Source organism: Pleurodeles waltl, chromosome 4_2 (genome assembly GCF_031143425.1).
Source record: "Pleurodeles waltl isolate 20211129_DDA chromosome 4_2, aPleWal1.hap1.20221129, whole genome shotgun sequence".
Classification (NCBI taxonomy): Eukaryota; Metazoa; Chordata; class Amphibia; order Caudata; family Salamandridae; genus Pleurodeles; species Pleurodeles waltl.
In genome coordinates, this window is record NC_090443.1 from 67,795,636 (window position 1) to 67,816,157 (window position 20,522).

A 20,522-nucleotide genomic window follows, 5' to 3' on the forward strand; every position below is an offset into this window, starting at 1 on the left:
CCCATTCAGCCCAAGGCCAATGAATATCTGTGAAATATGGGCGGCTCAGGGGCCCCTCATCACACTTTGTATGCAGGCCCCATCATTTAGTGTTACACTACTGAACACAGCCTCTGGTCCTGGGGAACTGACTCTGAGGGAATCATTTTTTTACTTTTTTGGGGGGTTATCAATGCTTGGATGCCTTTTGTTGTTGCAGTATAAATCAATAAATACTAGATGATACCCTCAGACTAAAAAACTGCTTCAGAGGAAGGCCACCCTAAGAGCAGATAGTGGTGCCTGGTATCTACCAGAACACAGGATGTACAATGAGCTTTACTATGGAGCTCATAATATGCTTTTTGTTTATTTTCCTATGCAGTACTTAATTTGTAATAGAATGAGTCCTAGTGCCTGAGCTCTGGTCAGAAGCTCACAGCCAGCGCAATTAAACACCGTTGCACCGAATACCAAGGATGCACAGACTTAAATCCACCTCAGCCCTTTTTAATCCACCACCAGACACGCCCTCCTCCCATTAGCTCACTCTTGCAGGTTCCTGATTTGTCACTTCGTGACAGTTTTCCCGTATTTATCTACCTCCATTTTGTGTGCTTTTCCCTGCCTTGTTCTCCTAAACATCTGATGCAGAAAAATAAATGCCATCCCCCAAAAATAAGTGCCGGTACCCAAAACATAAGAGCCGGTGACGCCCACCAGCAACCACCAGCTCAAACTGAGCACTGTCCTACACAATCGTAAAATCCAATCCTACTGTTTGTATGGGGCAGTAAACTGCATTACAAAAGCTACAGGTCAAGTCAAGCTGCTCTGCAGCCCATACTGCCGCTGGTGCATCACTGCTGGCATTCTCCTCATTGTGATCTTTTGCTGGCAGTGCCTAATGCTGCCTCAGTTGGAAAAACAATTCAGACTTCAGAAGTTAGGGTACAATGCACTAATATCTGTTCACAAACACGTATGTGCAAATTGCACACCAAATAATTTGTTTGATATTATTTGTTATTAATTAGGCAGATTGCTGTTTGTGACTATCTTGCGAATGGCTACCAATGCATGGATGGTGGTCTTCCAACGGACAGCAAATCTTCATTCCTATAGTTGCATTCTCAAATAGAAAAACGTTTCCTAGGTCTTGCATAGACAGTTTCTAGCTATCTGTTGTGGGAGACCTATGTGTTCAATATCAACTTTTGGAGCGATCTGTGGGTCAGCTGGTTGCTTATCAATGGTTGTCTCTCTTGTCAATCTCATGTGCTTGCTTCCTGCTTCCTATTCAATGGTTTTCCTTTCTCTCCTTGTGTTTGTCCTTGCCCTGGACCATAGTTTATTTACCATTCTTCTGATTGGATAACTTGTTTCCTTCCATAATTCTCTTCAAGGAAGTACATTTTTTGCTTTCTTTAGAGCATCCCAATGAAGCGCACATGGTTTCTTGCTTTTTACCTAATGTGCTGCCTCCCCCACCCAATACCCACCCCCTGGTCTCTCCGTGTTGCTCTCCACCCCTTCCATTTCATCCATAAAATCAGAACGACAGGTATATTTATGTGTTTTCTCTCTCTTGGTATCGGGGAATGTCTTATGAGGAAAAATAAGTGCCTGCCCCTAAAAAAAGTGGCAGTGGCCTCCACCAGCAACCACCGCCTCAAATTAAGCACTGGATGTTGCAATAACTCAGCCGACTTTTGAGGCAAACTCAGAAGATAGCTCTCCTCCTGGAAGCCCATAAAGCTTCTCCATGGGCTGTTGCAGCACACCAAATGGATGGAACATTTGCTGAACAGTTCTGGGTCCTGTGAAGAATAATTAGTTCTAAGCAAGTATTTTTCTTTACATTCTGACAAGTTCTTAATGTTTTTTAAATTCTCTTCAGAGTTTTGTGTGCGGAAAGCAATTGAAAAAAAACCCATGATGTTTAAACAGACTGAAAATATTGAATTCAATGTACGTCTTAGAGGTACTTTATGATACGTATTTGATTTTTCTCCAATATTTTGACATTTCATTTACTGTTTATCCATAACAAAGCATTACAAACAAACGTACGCAAAGCCAGTAGCTTGTTGTTCATATTGTAAGGGCCAGACCTATTGGCATTTCCATGCTTGTTTTGAAAATAGCCACGCCCCTAAAAAGTGTTCACAAACAGAGGGGTGCCCTTATGACTTCTGCTGCTCCTGGGCTACTATACTGACCATAAAAAGATGGGGAACGCAGGAATCAATTTATGCCAATAACTTGCATGTGCAAAACAACACATATTTGTTAGCAACTTGCAAAATTAAATTGTGTGAAATTAAGGGCCAGATTTATGAGAAAGTGGCGCAGTGCAACAAGTCACTTTGCTGCGCTGCACTGTGTCACTTGGAAAGGACAGGAATGCGCCGTACGTAAGGAATACAGCACATTCCTGTCCTTTCGTCCTGCGCTGGCACACAATGGGGTACCTAGCATCAATGCCAGCACCCATGCACTGTGGTGCAAGGGTGTCTGCGTTGCATTCAGGATTCGTTTTGTGCAGGACCTTCCTGCACAAAAACAATCCTGGGAGGTGTTTTACTCTTTCAATGTGTGCAGAATACAGCACACACAGAAAGAGGAAAAAACTAGGAGAAATAAAGATATTTTTCCTGATTGTGCCTCCCTTGGGGAGACGCAAAGATTTGGCGCATCCCCGGGTTTACAGGCTCTTGTAAATCTAGGAATGCATCAAAATCCATTGGTGTTGCATGGGAACGCAAAGTGGCTTTGCATGGCTCATAGATATGGTCGAAAGGTCTGCACCACCATTGCTTCACTGAAAGTAATGCAACAGCGGCGCAAGCCTCTCATAAATATGCCCCCAAATGTATTAAAGTAACTGTCAAATACCATGCAACCCTGTGTGCGTTTATTTTGCGTCATGCATCTGGGGATGTTTTAGTAGTATGGAATTATAAAACTATATATAGACAATAAAAAATGGACAAAATGAATATTTACAAACAAATTGACATATAATTATAAAAACATACACATCTTGCGTGGTCGTTTCTTGCCTGTCCCATCCACAATTTTTAAAAACATTACGTGGTGTTTGTGCACGCACATCAAAATCCATAATCCACCCAGGGGGAGCAAGCGAAAGGTTCAACTAGAGTCTCTTTGTAACAAATTTTGTGCTTTCCTGGCCAAAAACATTGTTGAAAGTTCATCCTCTGTGGGCTCCCCCAAAGAAATTACAGGTCGACGAGTTTCAACCACTATAGAATTGTAGGCCTCATCCAAACCGGAGGTTGACAAGTGACCAAATACTAGAAAACCCAAAATGCTACATCAAACAATTACTACCATCCTTTCTTCCATTCCTACTTGACAAAAGACAGAAACCTAAGAAAAACCCGAAGCCATTAGTGTCTTGAAGAAAATCAATACCGTGTTCATGTACTCAAGTAACACCTTTCACCATGCCCACAAGTTTAGCATAAAACCATAGTTTGTCGTACCGCCTATGTCCTTGATTTATCCACGGTACTGCCCAATTTCCTTGATTTGGAGACTGAAAATGTCTAAAATATCATATGGCGATAGAAAAACCTATACCTTTCCCTCCCCCAGGAGCCTGGCCGAAAAGAGCATCAGTATTTAATATGTGGTTTGAGAAGCTTCATTTTGTAAACTTCAAACGTTTGTCTCTTCTTCTGTACTGGGAAAAGTAGTATGCTTGCCCAACTCAAGTTAGTTTCCATCTTCACAACCCGGTTATTAATTTAGTAAAGGTCTGCTTTAAAAAGCTCATTGTTTCTATGTTTTAATTTAACAATAAATTATGAGTAATCAAATGGTTTAGTTCTCAGTAAACGGAAATCCTCAAGGCAGAGCTGGCAAGTGAAGAAGGAGCAAATTGCAAACAACTCATTTTATAAGTTCTTAGGACCAGATTTATGAGGGCCTGTAGGAGGCTGGACTGGCTTGTAGTGAGTACCAAGGGGTACTTGCACCTTGCACCAGGCCCAGTTATCCCTTATTAGTGTATAGGGTGTCTAGCAGCTTAGGCTGATAGATAATGGTAGCTTAGCAGAGCAGCTTAGGCTGAACTAGGAGACGTGTGAAGCTACTACAGTACCACTTAGTGTCATATGCACAATATCATAAGAAAACACAATACACAGTTATACTAAAAATAAAGGTACTTTATTTTTATGACAATATGCCAAAGTATCTTAGAGTGTACCCTCAGTGAGAGGATAGGAAATATACACAAGATATATATACACAATAGCAAAAATATGCAGTATAGTCTTAGAAAACAGTGCAAACAATGTATAGTTACAATAGGATGCAATGGGGAAACATAGGGATAGGGGCAACACAAACCATATACTCCAAAAGTGGAATGCGAACCACGAATGGACCCCAAACCTATGTGACCTTGTAGAGGGTCGCTGGGACTATTAGAAAATAGTGAGAGTTAGAAAAATAACCCTCCCCAAGACCCTGAAAAGTGAGTGCAAAGTGCACTAAAGTTCCCCTAAGGACAAAATAGTCGTGTTAGAGGAATAATGCAGGAAAGACACAAACCAGCAATGCAACAACTGTGGATTTCCAATCTAGGGTACCTGTGGAACAAGGGGACCAAGTCCAAAAGTCACAAGCAAGTCGGAGATGGGCAGATGCCCAGGAAATGCCAGCTGCGGGTGCAAAGAAGCTTCGACTGGACAGAAGAAGTTGAGGTTTCTGCAGGAACGAAAAGGGCTAGAGACTTCCCCTTTGGTGGACGGATCCCTCTCGCCTTGGAGAGTCGTGCAGAAGTGTTTTCCCGCCGGAAGGACGCCAACAACCCTTGCTAGGCGCAAATCGTGCGTTTGGCGTTTTTTTGGACGCTGCTGGGGCCTAGGAGGGACCAGGAGGTCGCAAATTGGACCTGAAGAGAGAGGGGACGTCGAGCAAGACAAAGAGCCCTCACTGAAGCAGGTAGCACCCGGAGAAGTGCCAGAAACAGGCACTACGAGGATGCGTGAAACGGTGCTTGCCGAAGTTGCACAAAGGAGTCCCACGTCGCCGGAGACCAACTTAGAAAGTCGTGCAATGCAGGTTAGAGTGCCGTGGACCCAGGCTTGGCTGTGCACAAAGGATTTCCGCCGGAAGTGCACAGGGGCCGGAGTAGCTGCAAAGTCGCGGTTCCCAGCAATGCAGCCCAGCGAGGTGAGGCAAGGACTTACCTCCACCAAACTTGGACTGAAGAGTCACTGGACTGTGGGGGTCACTTGGACAGAGTCGCTGGATTCGAGGGACCTCGCTCGTCGTGCTGAGAGGAGACCCAAGGGACCGGTAATGCAGCTTTTTGGTGCCTGCGGTTGTAGGGGGAAGATTCCGTCGACCCACGGGAGATTTCTTCAGAGCTTCTGGTGCAGAGAGGAGGCAGGCTACCCCCACAGCATGCACAAGCAGGAAAACAGTCGAGAAGGCGGCAGGATCAGCGTTACAGAGTTGCAGTAGTCGTCTTTGCTACTATGTTGCATGTTTGCAGGCTTCCAGCGCGGTCAGCGGTCGTTTCCTTATCAGAAGGTGAAGAGAGAGATGCAGAGGAACTCGGCTGAGCTCATGCATTCGTTATCTAAAGTTTCCCCAGAGACAGAGACCCTAAATAGCCAGAAAAGAGGGTTTGGCTACCTAGGAGAGAGGATAGGCTACTAACACCTGAAGGAGCCTATCAGCAGGAGTCTCTGACGTCACCTGGTGGCACTGGCCACTCAGAGCAGTCCAGTGTGCCAGCAGCACCTCTGTTTCCAAGATGGCAGAGGTCTGGAGCACACTGGAGGAGCTCTGGACACCTCCCAGGGGAGGTGCAGGTCAGGGGAGTGGTCACTCCCCTTTCCTTTGTCCAGTTTCGCGCCAGAGCAGGGGCTAAGGGGTCCCTGAACCGGTGTAGACTGGCTTATGCAGAATTGGGCACCTCTGTGCCCAACAAAGCATTTCCAGAGGCTGGGGGAGGCTACTCCTCCCCTGCCTTCACACCATTTTCCAAAGGGAGAGGGTGTCACACCCTCTCTCAGAGGAAGTTCTTTGTTCTGCCATCCTGGGCCAGGCCTGGCTGGACCCCAGGAGGGCAGATGCCTGTCTGAGGGGTTGGCAGCAGCAGCAGCTGCAGTGAAACCCCAGGAAGGGCAGTTTGGCAGTACCAGGGTCTGTGCTACAGACCACTGGGATCATGGGATTGTGCCAACTATGCCAGGATGGCATAGAGGGGGCAATTCCATGATCATAGACATGTTACATGGCCATATTCGGAGTTACCATTGTGAAGCTACATATAGGTAGTGACCTATATGTAGTGCACGCGTGTAATGGTGTCCCCGCACTCACAAAGTTCAGGGAATTGGCTCTGAACAATGTGGGGGCACCTTGGCTAGTGCCAGGGTGCCCTCACACTAAGTAACTTTGCACCTAACCTTTACCAGGTAAAGGTTAGACATATAGGTGACTTATAAGTTACTTAAGTGCAGTGTAAAATGGCTGTGAAATAACGTGGACGTTATTTCACTCAGGCTGCAGTGGCAGGCCTGTGTAAGAATTGTCAGAGCTCCCTATGGGTGGCAAAAGAAATGCTGCAGCCCATAGGGATCTCCTGGAACCCCAATACCCTGGGTATCTCAGTACCATATACTAGGGAATTATAAGGGTGTTCCAGTAAGCCAATGTAAATTGGTAAAAATGGTCACTAGCCTGTCAGTGACAATTTGGAAAGAAATGAGAGAGCATAACCACTGAGGTTCTGATTAGCAGAGCCTCAGTGAGACAGTTAGTCACTACACAGGTAACACATTCAGGCACACTTATGAGCACTGGGGCCCTGGGTTACCAGGGTCCCAGTGACACATACAACTAAAACAACATATATACAGTGAAAAATGGGGGTAACATGCCAGGCAAGATGGTACTTTCCTACAGGGCCTAATGCCATTGCAACGCCACATTAGCATCATTTTTTTTTTACGCTAATGTGGCGTTAGATGGCCAAAAATGCCGTGCCATATTTACAAAGTGGCGCAATGCATGCATTGTGCCACTTTGTAACCCCTTGCGCCACATTTTGCCTGCGCAGCTATAATGTATGCAAGGTGGGCGTTCCAGCGCTAGGAGGGCCGAAAAAATGGCGCAAAGAGATCAAAGACGTTTCATTGCAAAAAATGTATTGCCATTTTTAACGCCTGCTAAGAGCAGGCATTAAAAAGAAGCTCCCATTGTTTTCAATGGGCCTCTGGGTGCTTTGCAGGATTAGCGTCACCATTTTTTACGCTAATCCCTCAAAGCGCAGGACTTGCGTCAAAATGTATGAGGCTAGTCACCCTTACTACCACCATGGTGCTCCATATTTTTAATATGGCGCACACATGATGGCGTTAAAGGGCCGCTAAGGGGCACGAGAAAAGTGGCGATGCACTCGGTGCAGCGCCACTTTTCATAAATCTGCCCCTTAGGCTTTTGTGTCCAAAGCACAGGTAGTCTTGCCCAGCAGCAAGCAAAAATGAAGTTAAATGCATCTTCCTTGTCGTCCTCTTTGCTTAAAGTAGGAAACAACCCGAGAAGACCATCAGTAAAAAGCACACTGTTAAAGGTCACCAAAGTATATAGCGTCACCATCTTATGACATTGAAGTATTTCCAGTTCCAGTAATAAGGTGGTGACATAAAATGCAACACAATTTATTTACAAGGCTTTTTGCTCCTCCACCTTCCACCTCCCATACTCTGGATCCTCTCTCTATTCAATCTAACAAACCAGTCAACTGTGCAAGCAGTGCCAATAGTGAACTTGGGTATAAATGTCACATTGCAAAGCAGGTCTCTGCAAAATCACTGTTCTGGTCGTGTTTGAAAAAATGAATCAAGCAAGCCAAGGCCCATATTTATACTTTTTTACCGCCGCATTTGGTTCACTTTTTGACGCAAAAGCGGCGTAAACTTGCAAAATGCAATTGTATTTTGTAAATTTGCGCTGTTTGCGTCAAAAAGCGGTGCAAATACGGCGCTAAAAAGTATAAATATGGCCTAAGAGCTACACGATCAGTAGGTATCAACGCCTTCTCTGTAGCAATTCGATGCCGTCTGAAAAAGACAGACCCCATTTTCGGGCAGTATTTAAAGATTTCTAAAGGGGTTGAATATTACTATATTTTATTACACCCCACCGTGCAAGGCCGTCTTCAACCATATATAACCAAGCCTCTGTCAATGACTTTCAGGAGAGTTTATGCCAGACTCCATTTTGCCCAGTCTGACATTGGTGAGATAACAAAGATCTGGTCATACACCTTAGTGCAGGCTGTGTGATTATAAAGCTGAAACTTTGGCCATTATTCTGTCCTAGAATGTTTGAGAACCTGCCAGGATCAGGCTGGGACAAAAATAGGCCCCACAACAAAATGTAAACCCCCATTAGCGAACCTAAAAAAAAGCGGTCTACAAATGGAAACCAGACCAGTTTTGAACTTATAAACATATGCTGGATGGGTATTTTGCAAGGTTTTGGGAGACTGCATGCATTTGTGTTTGCTACAGGCAGTTTGTGGTGCTGTCAGGGAAATCAACCGTAAAACCCGGCCCACCTGGTCAAAAACAGGCCCACAAACTTCCAAAAAAATGGCCCACACACTGATATGTCAGACCATCAGACACTGCCTGATAGCCCTATAGGCCAGTCCGACCCTGGATCGGGCCAATATATTACTCCCGTTGATTTGACTCCTGGCAATACGAGCACGTTCATGAGTTGTCAAATAATGTTTATTACGTCTTTTTGCAACTGTCTAGTGCTTTTATAAAGTTCATAAAACCAACATCAGTCAAATTGAAGCCCAGTGAGGTCTCATACGTTTGAAATTGGGGCAAATAATCTGAAAAACCGCCAAAGGCCTGCACAACCTAGCCTAATTGCTGAAATCAAGATGCTTATTCTGATTCTGATAGGGGAATTGTTCCTAGCAAGAAAAGCATCATATAATCTGCAATCTTGATGGCCCAGTTTAGAGAATAGCTGCTAATAACTGAAAATGTTTCGTTGTTGCTACCCCCAACCCATGTTGCTTTCTCTCCCCAGTGTTGCCTATGCCTCCATTGCTCCTACCCCTATGTTGCTTCCCCCACCAGTTTAAAAAAATGCTTTCCCGTGTTTTTTAAAAAAAAATAGTTACTGATTCAACTCAGATTTATGACTACAACCCCGCCACCCCCTAAAAAATCGATGCGTTATTTTGTAGCCACATGCATGTGTGATATACGCGCCTACAGAATGATGCGGCCAACTGTGTCAATTACTTTTTTTGTAATTCTTTGGCCATTCTGCAAAGCATTAGGGATTCTGTGCAGCCTGGCTAAAATCACTAGCACAGTCAAAAGGCCCCGAAGACGATACCTATTGGCTTTGCTAATGCTTGCTTTAGCATGTTTTGGTTCTGGCTTCGTGTGCGGTAGTCATTCCCCATTAAGCCATTCAGGGCCTGCGAGCCTGAAGTCTGCACTCGTGATATTGTGGTGCTGCGGTTCAATTCGGGCCTATGCCTCCTTCTGCTACCACCTGTAAGGTGTGACCCTCTTTTTCTCCTGCTCCCGCAATAACTCAGCAGCGTGCCCCTGTAGTTTCTGGATTTGTTATTTTCTGTTCCAGCACAAAATTCCTTTTTTCTTGGGTTGGGGGAGGGTTGAGAGAGGGATAGTAGTGCATAACTACAGGGAACAGTTCTACTGGACGGCAGCCCACAGCCTTAAACGCACTCTCGAAGTCAACTGTGTGTCTTGTGTAATAGGCCCCAATGTGCAAGACTAACGAGTCAGTTGCAGCCTGACTGCCTTCCCACCTACCCGTCTCACCGCCACCACCTCCCCCGGCACCCGGGCAGAGTCGGAGAGTCTGTCCATCCTCCTGTTCAGGACTTCTTGTCTTTCCGTCTCCGTTTGATCTGTGCACCTTGAAGTAGGCATTAACGCTTCGCCCTCTGTTGCCACCGTGCCGTGCCTTTCTGTCTGCGGGTCTGCACTGCCGCTGCTTCAGATAAGTCACCCCCTTGCAGGACATCCCAACCAGGCGCTGGCTGCAACGTTTGCAGATGGCTTCCGGCCCTGGCCGGTTTTCCCACTAGCCAGGTCCTATCTTTTCCCTCACTAGTCCCAGTCCTCGACCTATTTATTGTCCCCCGGGGCCCTTGGTGTAGTCCTCCACTTGCCTGCTACAGCTGAGGTCTGGCTGAACTCTTGCTCATGTCCTGCCAGCTTGTGTCTGAAAACTGCAGAATTTTTACTGAACTACAAGCATTATTTGTCCAGAAACTACACACCACCCTCTTTCTAGACAAACTAGGGCTTAGGACTAAACCGTAATTCTCACTAAAGTTGTTACGCCTTTCTGCATAGGACAGACCATTACTCCGCCACCTTTAATCGCTCGACCTCATTTTTCTAAGGGGGAAGAGAGACTTCATCACTTAGACCCAAAGAAGCCGAGTTTTTATATTGATGGTACCAAGAACCGTCAGGTGGGCGATCATCTCTCTGGGAGGCACTTATTTGGTATTTGTTTGCAAGGTGAGGATCCCACAGTTAAAAGTATCCATCAAAATAAAAAGTTGCTTACCTTTGGTCTTTGATCTTTTTCTGGTGGATACTCTAACTACAGATTCCTCACAACCCACCCTCCTGCCCATCTAATCAATGTTAATAAGATTCCATTTAAGACATATGCAAAATGGCACAATCTGATTACTAGGGCTCTGCGTCCAACCGCGTCAAAAAGGTATCAGAAAGAAACTCACATCAGCGCAAAAAGGTGGCAACTATGTAGAGGTCCCGATGTTGTGTCCGGGGCAGGATGAATCCAGTGCAAAGACGCATGTTGAAACTTTTGGGAATTGCGGAAGAAAATTCTCCAGATCCAGTCTGGCAGCTGGGAGTATTCACAGGGTGAGGAATCTGCAGTTAAAGTATCCACCAGAGAGAGCTTTACCAAAGGTAAATAACTTGGTCATCCGGACCTGTGTGCTTTCTCTAGCCTTTCAGGAGCCTGCCAACTTGAGAGCACTTTTGTGTCTATTTGGAACATATCTGTCTGTTGGGAGCAAGGACCATATATAGTAAAACTAATGTTGGTGGTGGACTCCTAGTGCAAATAATCAATTTGTGATAGTCACAGACTCCTATCTGTTCAAGGTCACAGTCTTTATTTACAGACCCTGTATGTGAGTATGTTTCCAGTAACGTTAACCTAGACTCAAGGAAGCAACATTCTTTGTGTTCTTGAATGGCTCAACAGCAAGCAGCTCGGTCAGATGGTTATGCCACAAGAGGACAGGTTTTCAATCGCTTTGGACACAAATAGGCAAAATATTCCATGCTTCGATCCAGAGTGCTTTAATTGTATTTTTGCCGGGCTTCCCCTAGCACAACCAGTATTCTCGGACCATAATAGGGCTAAACATTTATAAGATAATGCATTTCGTTTTTTAAAAACTTAAGGGTTTTTATTCATCGATTTAAAAAAGGTAGCACATAGAAAAAAACTATAAGTTCATAAATGACAATAACTAAGTGTTTATATATATGATAAAGCATATACAAGATAGTAAGAAATTGAAAGATAAATGCACTATCTGGCCAACACAAGGAAAGAGTAAGGGGTCAATTCTAAAAAATAAGTAGCAAAACTACAACTGATGATTTGTGACCACAATGTGTATAGTATTACTCAAGTTCAACGCTTGTGGGATACTTTTGTGAATTTCCAGTTGTAATAAAGAAGACACAGTGCAGAGTTGCACATGGGGCAATGCAATCAGATTGTTGCAGTGGCATTTTATTATTTTTTTCCACAGGGAAATTATTTTCCTCATAGAGAAACTTCTTTTCTTACACATATCAGTGTTAGTGTCGCTCCATTCCCCAGCTACAAAGGGAATTATTCTTGCCACTGGCAGAATTAAATCTCCAACCCTTTCCAAGGTGGAAGGAGTCGAAGAAAATGTTTAAGATACCTGCAAACTCTTTCCAGACATTTCAGGGAAACTCCACCCTAGGAGGCTCTTGCTTCACCCATTGAAAAACATAATACAGTCTATGTATGCACACAACATAAATGGGTATGTCTGAAGATGTAGCTATCATTACAAGCATGTACATATGGAATAGATGCAGGTGTATAGGGATTTATTCCTTGTACATCAGTATTAATAAGTATACTACTTATATCAGAGTATTTTATATATTACTATATACATAGTTAGACCTTCCTTGATTTGTGGGTATGCCTGAATACATGTATAAAGGTAGTTTTATTTTAGGTATAGCTAAAAGGAGAACAAATTCTATATATACCAATGAAGGTTTTTATTTTGCATTACATATATATGTATGTTATAGTACACAATAATGAGTGCATCTTATTTACAGTACATATACATAGAGAGGTGTGTGTATATGGTGTAATGCCTCTTTTCTATGAAAACACATACATGTCACAGTATGTAAATCTGTTTATAAGGAAGTACTACAATATATTTAGATTTAAAAATGAGTACATCTGTCTACACATATATATATGTATATGAACACTGAGTGCGGCGTGTCTCATTTGCTCCAAATCGTCGGTGGTGCCAGTATCATACGCGCGCCACTGCGTCCAAATGAACACTTTTCCTCCAAAATCCATGAAGGAATACGGCACTCCACAGCTGCTGTAAAAAGATATTTATTGATTCGCTAAGGAATGCGTTTCGGCGTTTTCCACCTTTGTCAACCTTGCGGTCTCCGTCTTGGACTCACATTTTATATCGTACACTCAAAAACATATCTCAGCATTGAATCAAATTCATTAAATTTTTTGTTGTTCAATTCGATGGCCATAGTTAAATTGTTTTCACATAGTCAATACATGGAAATCATTCATTTTATCCCATTGAAGAATATATTCTTAGTGAAAACGCACAAAACTGTGTACAATGACAATAGTTCTACAATTGTCTTTCAAAATGTTGTGAAGCCTGATGATTTCTTACATCCTAACCAAATAACAACTTAAAATAGCCTGTATACACAATTTACTGATATCAGAGAACAGAAATCATACAAAACAGCTTTTTGAAAAATTACTTAAAATTCATATATAGTCCATTTTTTAAGTGTGCCACATTAATATATACATTTGCTCAAATGTTTCACTTTTCAATTTATTATATATATAAACACACCTATCATCCTCAGTACTATTAAGATTTCCCATTTACTACAGATTTATATACATTTCCTCACTACTGTTCAATCCACTTGGTCCTTTAGTGTGTATATATATCAAGTCGTGTGTAGATATCTATAGATATATCCGGACAGAAAGCGCACTCTCAACAGGTTACAGTTTATTTTGGAAAGCAGCAAACCCAGTAACATTCAAATAATTCTTCACACATTTTCCAGGCCTTACGCGTTTCAGGCATCTCGTCCTTGGTCACAGGCTAAATGCTTGGGTTGAGCAAATGATTGTAGGCACCTAATTACTTGATTAAATGCTCTGGTGAGTTACACAATGCATCTTGGTAGTGGTAGTCCTGCACATTTATATAACATCTTTAGTAGACAATCATTTCTGCCTTGGTAGGTTGCTGCAGCCAAACCCACATTAAAGCACATTCAAAACGCCTGGGAAATGTAAAGAATTATTTGAAGGTGACTGGTTTTGCTGCTTTCCGAAATAAAATGCAAGCTGCAACCTGTTGGGAGTGCGCTTTCAGTCCAGGGACAACTTTGTTTTGCATATATATATATATATATATATATATATATATATATATATATATATATATATATATATATATATATATATATATATATATCAAGACAAACACTTTCTTAAATCCCTCGTAGCTGTAACTACGGTTCCATAGGGAAAGAATGCCGGGACCACTTATCCACAGATACTTCAATCGATTTTACTTAAAAAGCTCACTTGAGCTGTGATAATAAATCCAATGATGTAATTATAAATGAAGTTTGTAGACTGCATATATAAATAGACAAATTTGAACTAAGATGGCTGGTGGATAAGCATTGCATTGTGCATCCTTTAAAAAGTGGTTGTTTTTTGATGTTGAACTTGTATGGTACTTATTACTCACAGAGGAAAAATTCCAAGTTGTATTAACGTTTAAGAAGGATAATAAAATAATTGAACATGAATTGTGAGGATTCAATTATGAGCATCAATTGTTGAAAATAATACATGATAAATGAACAAATAATGCAAAGAAAAATTGACTTAAGGTGGCCGCCATATCGGCAGAACATTTTGCTTTATTTAAAGAAATGGTCCTTTCTCGATGTTTTTGTAATCATAAGTGCACATTGAATATTTATATTTGATGAATTCTATTGGGTGTTATCTGTGATCAAGGAGGGGTTATCGTCGAAAAGCGTTGGATGTTGCTGCCATTGACACAATAAAATTGAATGAAGTATCAGAGTATGAGTGGTCACAACATTCTTTCCTAGGGAACCGTAGTTACAGCTTTGAGGGATTTAAGAAAGCGTTCGTCTTGATGTTATGGGCAACCGCAAGCCAGACGAGATCTACTGCATAAGCCTATAGGCAGTATGCAAAGTATTGAAGGAGTGCATATATATATATATATATATATATATATATACATATATATTTATATGTACATATATATATGAGGTGTGGAGTTCCTATAGCCTGATGTCCAGGACATATTGTTTTGGATCAAGGCAAGGACATCTTGTTTAGGATCAAGGCAAGGACAACATGTTTAACTTGTCCTTGGGACAAGTAGGCCCAACCAGTGCTTAATTTGAGCTGGTGGTGTCCGGTGTTGGGTACCGCCACTTATTTTTTAGCATAGACACTTATTTTTCTGCCTCAGGAATTTACTGACACATATGGAAAAGACAGAGGAAGAGAAGAACAAAAAACCATCACAAATGGAAAAAGCAGCAAGCTTCAGGAGTGAGCTGAAGGGGCAGGGAGTGGCTGTAAACAGATTAAAGAGGCCTGTGATGGCTTCAGGATCACACATTTAATTGCAGCAGCTGCATGTATGTATTTGCAAATTAAGGACTGGACCCAATCCCCTGTAGCACAAACCCTTCAACTTACAATTTAGAGGGAAAAGAACTGTCTGCAATTGTGGTAATATTGGTGTCCATGTTAATGCTGTTCGAACTTGTATTTATGATTCATTAATGCAAAGCCTTTATTATTAGTGTGAGCCCTCTAAATAAATGCTGTAAGCTCACACTGCACTACTGACAGTGGTTCCAGTAAAAAAAATGTGCACACACACATTTGAAAAGTTTAAGAATATGAGGCTACATATAATGCTCACAGAATGCGCTTTGATTAGATTTACATTTTTGCAGAAGCTTGTAAGCAACATTGATGATTCTTTGCATTCAAAATAAAACGTTCAGAAAAAAATGCAAGTAGGAAAGAAAAAGTTTTGCTAAATTACTGTGATATTTTGGGTACTATTTATTTCAAGCATCATTTATTAAAGTGTGTTGATGTATCCTAGTGTTTCCAAAACAATATTCATAATGGAAAATCTATGTAACCAGTTTCAACAAGAGTATGGGAAACTTAAAAATTAAAAAGCTTTGGCAAAGCCAACCAATCTTACACTGGTGGTCAGTCTTTCGGATTTGCCAATGCGTGTCTTGTTTTGACATGACTTTTGTAAACCATTATTGTTATGGGAGCTGCCAGGCCCTCACCATTTTAACAAATATTGCAAAAAGCAAAAAAAAAAAATTTTTGGAGTCTCAAAAAAACGCATTAATAGTTCCTGGCACTGAGCAAAACTGCTTTCGCTCACTTGCCATGCACAGTTTTCTCCTAAATAATTTTACTGCAAATGTTATATTGAGATTATCAATGATGTTATCAACGATGTCATGAGTGATGCAATATGTGGGGTAATTAGCAGTGCAAAGTGAGTGCGTGAGTTGTAGTTACTTCAGGGAACGAATTAGAGCTACTTGAGCTTACCATAACTAAACTGATGAATTTCTATGATTTTGTTCGAGTAAATTCAGATCCTAACTATAACGTCCCTGTAACCTTTGGTTTTTTAAGTCAATTTCTACATTTTTTTATTCTATTTCCTAACTATAACGTCCCTTTAACCTTTGTCTGTTTCAGGTAATGTGTATGTTTTTTTAACGTAAAGTCATTTAAATTCCTTTACGTTAAAACAACCATTGGTGCGCACGGCCTTTGGCCAGTGCGGCGTGGATTTGCATGAGTATCTCAGAGGGTCTGTCAATGGGTGCTTGGGTTTCTGAGTGAGCCTGTGAGAGGGTGCATGAGTCTCTGAGTGGAAGTGTGAAAGGATGCATGACTTTGAGTAGGTCTGTGAGTGGATGCATGACTGAGTGGTTCTGTGATTGGGGGCATGAGTGTCTGAGTGGGTCAGTGTGTGAGTGCGTGAGTGTCTGAGTGGGTCTGTGAGTGGGCGAGTTAGTCTCTGACTGGATCTGTGAGTGGGTGTGTGAGTGTCTAAGTGGGTCTGAGAGTGGGTGTGTGACCGTCTAAGTAGGTCTGTGAGTAGGTACATACGTTTCTGAGTGTGTCTTTGAGTGAGTGCATGAGTTTCTGAGTGTGTCTGTGAGTGGGTGAATGAGTGTCTGAGTGAGTGTCTGAGTGCATCTGTGAGTGGGTGTGTGAGTGTCTGTATGGGTTTGTGAGTAGCGGTGTGAGTGATTCGGCCACAGAGGAACCTAACCTGCCCTTTTATCCAACAATAGTCCACAGTTTTGCACAAAATATCTACCCAAGTGGAGTTCTAGCTGCCTCATAGGGTAAATGTCCAGCATGTATTCTACATTACAGCTGCATAATGGAGCACAAGGAAATGTCACCAGTGACCTTGTTTGTGTTTTGGCAATCTGACTGTTCCTGGTGCGTCTTTATACTACAAAGACGTAAATATGCACCAAACCAGGGTCCTTCCTTTTATCTATATGATATAAGTGATTGTTTGTTTTGTGGAAATGTCCTCATATTCCTCAGATTAAAGAACGCGCCACCAAATTTGGTGAGAAATGTACTTGGGAGGCCCTTTAGTAAGCCGTCCATCACCCTGGCAAAAGGCGGGAAGATCTTTGCATACTACTAAGGAGGATGGTGCGGGGCCAAGCAGGTGGAGTTTCCTGGTGATTTGCACATTTGCATACTCGTAGCAATTTAAAGGGAGAACCATAGACTCTGCTCTCACCAGGAGAGGATAAGAAAGAACTCACTTGTCGCAGTCACATACAGATCGAGGTTCGATAGTTCAATAATGCATTCACCTCCACAAAGGATTTTAGTATGGAATTGCTGAGAAAACACACTTAATGGGGGATGGGCTATGCCCCCTCCCCCCAGGCCAATTTCACCCCAGGGACCCCATCCCTCAGGGCCTGGTCAAAAACAAATGGGGGAGAGGGGGTGCACGTTCATTTGTTTCTCTCAATCTCTTTCCCTGCCCGCTTCTCTGTGGGCAGGGAAAGAGATGAAACCTCCGCTTTCAGCGGGCAGGAGCACTTAGACAACTCCCTCCTGCTAGAACCAGAGTGTTTACTTTTTCATGGTGGGAGTTATAGTTAGGATCTAGTTTCATTACTATATGTTATACTATATGTTGCGTTATACTATACATTATCCTATATGTTTCTTCAACCACTTCAACTGTGCATGGTGGGGGTTGGCCTCAGGGCCTGGCCTGTGGCCAGTCCCTGCAGCCGACTCCCCTAACCACCCAATCCCATGCTACGCACAGGCTTTGCCCGTGCCCAGCGGGGTTGCCTGCAGGGCCAGTCTCTCTGGGTTTGAGAACAGGTGTGAGAGGGTCTCTCTGGGTGTGAGGGTGGCTGTGAGAGTGTCTGTCTGTGTGTGAGAGTGAGTGTGAATGGGTCCATGTGGGTGTGAGAATGTCTGATTGGGCTCCAATAGTTGGAAGATGCATTTACTTCCACTAAGGATTTCACCTTGTTTTTCAGTATGGAATCGCGGAGTAAACACACTTGCTTTGCCTTCACAAAGCCCAGGAGTTTGTCCTTTCCAAAAGTGGAGGTTCAACTGGGGCACCTGCTGTGTTTATATTTGTACTTTTTTGTTTTGTTTTTTCACTCTTTTTCTGGGACTCAGTTGAAGCCAAGTCACAAGATGGCTGCCAACACTTCCTGGTTAAATGTGTTGGCAGCGAATTAGAGCTCTGCAGATCTCTGCATAAGCTCTTATTATTCGCAAGTCGTCAGGGAGGAACAGCGGCCCTAGATATACAAATATGGTTTTCCTTTAATTTCTCTTAAATTACTGAACGGATTTACACCAAATAACAAAAAGCATAATCTATGGATCAAAAGCTACCTTTCTGCCAAATTTGGTGCAATGCCATCAAGTGGTTCGGGCTGTAACCGTGTTCAAAACTGCTATGGAAATTAACATGGTAAACTGAATATTTTTTACCCCCTCCCCCGTTTCTCTGCCACCTCTTGGTGGATCATCCCGAAACTTTCCGTACGCAGCAAGAATCATGGCAACCTTTTTTGCTAAAATTTCATGAAGATTCGTCAAACGGTGCCAAAGATATAGGCAAGTAAAAAAAAGTATTTTCTTTGGAAACATGGTCCTAAATATAAATACCAACAGGCGACCTACAGGTTATATATATATATATGTATTTATAAATTTCAATATTTTACTGTAAGCCGGCGCGTTTCGGCAATGATGCCTTTTTCAATGCTTGTAAAACAAAGTTTACACTGTCATGCCAATTCCATTTATATAAAACTTTTATAGGCTGCTTCTATTGGTGAATCAAATCGTGACAAAAGAGCACTGAAGCCATCTCAGTCCAGATACTCTATTTTCAGCCTCCATACTTGTGTATTCATTCATCACTTTTACTCCAAATGGCAATACCTCTGTTTTTTCTTTGTTACAAATATAAATAAAGTCCCAAATGTCCCAATCAATCATAACATCATGAATGGATAAAAAACATGCAGGTATAGGTATAAACTTAGAACACAAGTGGCAATTTTAAACAGTCTTCCTCAAATTATGCCCTGAATGGGCTGCCACTCATCCCCCACTGGGCCGTGTCATTCCATCTGCACGTTATAGCCCCTTCACCATAACTGAAAGTTTAAAAATCTTTCGTGCCTCAATCCAAATGCAGCAGGTTAGGCAGTTTACCAATTTACAGATTCCAAGGGCTCCCAACATGGACTGCCAAACTCTAGGATGGGTGCCTCCGTACTCGTGTAGGTGGGCTCATGTAAAATTGCATTACCTCTAAAAGAAACACGGAGCACTCACAGGGCCTTAATGTCAAAGTTTTACTACAAGCAGATGGGTTTCGGCAATGATGTCTTTCTCAATGCTTGTAAAACGAAGTTACCACTGTCATACCAATTACATTTATTTAAAAATTAATGGGCTGCTTCTAATGGTGGAATCAAAGTACGGCAAAAGAGGACTGATGCCACCATGCAAATTGCCCTGGGGAGGTGGTGGTCTCCGGGGCCCAGGGGTGCCGCGTGGCTCCCCCAAACTCATTTTGAAAACTGCCCCAGGGAGGTGGCAGTCCCCGTGGTTATGGGGGTGGGAGGGGAGGGCTGGGTGCCCCCCCGCTTCCAAAATATGATACCCCCAGGGACTTGCCCCACCCTCGGGAACTCACACTTGTTTTAAAAAAAAGTTTTTATGGAAATTTGCGAGGTCGTCGCAAAATCGTAGAATTATTTTTTTTTTTAAACATGCTTTTGAGCCCTGGGGGTCCCTCTGATTCTACCCTGGCCCCTTGACTTTTTTTTAAAACTTTTTTTTTGGACTTGACCGATGCCGAGTCCCAAGATACCTGCCATCACTTCCTGGTTAGAGGTGTTGGCAGCCAATCAAAGCTGTGCATCACCCTGCACAAGCTTGCTCATCATTATTCACGAAGGCTTCACAACCAGAGATATACACATTTGGATTTCCTTAAATTTCTCAAAAACTACTGAACTAATTTACACAGATTTAGCGAAAGCATAATCTGCATACCAAAGCTGGTTTTCTGCCAAATTTGGTGTAATTCCATCCAGTAGTTTGGGGTGTAGTCATCTCTAAAGGTCCTATGGAAATTAACGCAACTTTTTTGATCCCCCTTTATCTCGGTCCCTGCTTGACAGATCACCATAAAACTTTCCATGTGCAACAAGAATCACAGAGGCACTTTTTTGGAACATTTTGTGAAGTTTCCTCAAACGGTGCCAAAGATATAAGCAAGTCAAAAAACAATTTTTCTATTTTTCTCTGGAACATGGTCCTAACTATAGCTGCCTAGAGGTGACCACCACTAGGTATAGTATACATACACACCCCTTATCTCCACTGAATAAATTGACACATTCTATTAATTAGTATCATCGAATATTGACAAATTAAAACATTTTAAACAGCTTTACAAGAAAGAAAATCTAAGCATCAAGGAGTTGCCTTAGACAATCTTC